Genomic DNA, 2,192 nt, shown 5'->3' on the forward strand with positions numbered 1-2,192 from the left:
CCCAAATTCACCTCCAGACATATTGATGGATGTGTTAGCACAGCAGTGTGATGTTACTACAGTAAGTCATCTTTCAAAGTGCATGCATAGCTTTTTGACCCTGCGATATATGCCGTGTTCACACATCTTTTGGAAGACAAGATCAGGGGAGGAGGCTGTTCCATTCTGAGGGCCCAAAAGTGCCTGAAGGCGGATAGCCTGTAGCAGGGGGGAAAGCCGCCAAGTGCTAGTGGGTGGTTGTGGTGTTTGATGGAGATAGGTAGAGCAGAGAGAGAGAGAGAGACAGTGAGAAAGAGAGAGAAAAGTGCAGATGAAAGATGTTGTCATGGGGAAGGGTGGATGGTGGTAGTGAAGAGGGGGGGGGGAAGTGTTAAAGGATGGTCGGGTTCAGTCAGTTAAAGGATCAGTCACAACTGAGGCCCCGTCCACACAAAGTCGATTCTTGGGTGAAACCGCATACGTTTTTTGCGTTTCGGCCGACCGTCCAGACGTTGCAACAAGAAAAGTCCCCCATAACCCATCAACAGCATCCAGTTCTTCATGCTGCGGTGAAAGAGGTTTTCAGAGTGTCCATTGCTCATCATTGAAAATCGAGGCCAGTGCTGTTCTTTTTAACATCTGCTCGTAGGAACCAGGGGACAACCATTATAGTGATTCATCCTTTCCAATTCCCCAACTATTTTCATCGATTTATGTACGTCCTTAAATTTGTCTTTTTTTTTTTACCCACTCTGTGCCTTGTTCCATCCAGACGGATGTTGTGGTCTAAGGTGCAGTGCATGCGTGGGAGTCGGAATTGGGCCTCTGACAGTAGACCATAAAGACCAGCTACATTTTTGACCAACAGGAGGTGTGGATCCAAGAGGCTGGATGCGTCAGTGTTTGCAAGTCTGCGGCCGAATGCAGCCAGATGAGAGGCTGAAGAGGCTGGAGGTTACCCCCAGAACGGCACTCCCCGGATGGGTTGACATGCAGTCTGCTTACTGCCTTTGTCTCTCTGATCTCCAGGGGATGGTATACATAAGGTGGTTCTCAAAGTCAGTGACTTACACAGCGGACACACACACACACACACACACACACACACACACACACACACACACACACACACACACACACACACACACACACACACACACACACACACACACACACACACACACACACACACACAATAAACACACGTTCCAGGCAGAAATACTATACTGCAGGTGGTAATGAAATCAATATCTCCCCATTGAAGGACCAGTTAAAGCCTAGGCTGAGGTTTCTGTTCATTATGTGTCTGCTTTTGCGTGTCTGCTGTTTCCATATGAGTAGGCCTATAAATTGATATTTGCTTTACTGTAACCTACTGTGCTCTGCTTTGTGTGTGTGTGTGTGTGTGTGTGTGTGTGTGTGTGTGTGTGTGTGTGTGTGTGTGTGTGTGTGTGTGTGTGTGTGTGTGTGTGTGTGTGTGTGTGTTACAGAGAAGAAGTCAGAAAAAGCAAGGGGATGAGGTTATGTTATAGCCTACTAATAATTGCGTTTATATTTTTTGTTGAGCTGTAAAGTTTTGTTTCAGAAAAGTTATGATCGTCTTATCTTAACAGCAGTTCATCGTTTGTCTTAACACTGGTTCAGATATAAAAGCCTCACTGGCACAGCACCACTCAAACAATCAAAAATATTGGCATATGGTTGCAACTTATTTTACAACTCCGCCGTCTACCCACTGACGTCTCGTTTTCCCTTTTATCGGTCTTTTGCACAGTCGCTTTTCTGTTGTTGCGGGTTCTATTTCATGCTCTTTTCGCTTGGAACCGCGAAATAGGGACAGTTCGGCAGCAGACGGGTTAAGGCGAACACGGCGTTGTGATTGGCTGTCGGTTCGGCGGCCTGAACCACCCTTCAGAGAGAGGTAACTAGGCAACTTCAGCGGCAGCAGCCGATCGAGGGGACCAGCAAGTACGTGTGTGTCTGTGTGTGTGTGTGTGTGTGTGTGTGTGTGTGTGTGTGTGTGTGTGTGTGTGTGTGAGTGAGTGTGTGTGTGTGTGTGTGTATGTGACAGAGCGAGAGAGCAGAGAGGAGGAGGAGGAGGGAGGGAAACAAGCAGGAAAAACGCGCTGGAAGCTTGACATACTTTTGTGGGCATGTGAAAAGATGTAACTCATCTTGGGAAGGAATCTCCCGGGATGGGAAACTGGATTATT

The 2,192-nt window shown here is 47.4% G+C and overlaps 1 protein-coding gene across 3 annotated transcripts in view; it reads left to right on the plus strand.

Annotated features, from left to right (window-relative positions):
- The first annotated feature begins 1,908 nt into the window (after positions 1-1,908).
- dab1a (DAB adaptor protein 1a) overlaps positions 1,909-2,192 on the plus strand; it is a 166,034-nt gene continuing 165,750 nt past the window's right edge. For all 3 annotated transcript variants that reach the window (XM_030372487.1, XM_030372488.1, XM_030372497.1), the window contains exon 1: positions 1,909-2,192. This exon is cut by the window's right edge and continues 131 nt beyond it. The gene's annotated coding sequence lies outside the window, so the exon portion shown is untranslated.

Source organism: Gadus morhua, chromosome 12 (assembly GCF_902167405.1).
Source record: "Gadus morhua chromosome 12, gadMor3.0, whole genome shotgun sequence".
In the NCBI taxonomy this organism is placed as follows: domain Eukaryota; kingdom Metazoa; phylum Chordata; class Actinopteri; order Gadiformes; family Gadidae; genus Gadus; species Gadus morhua.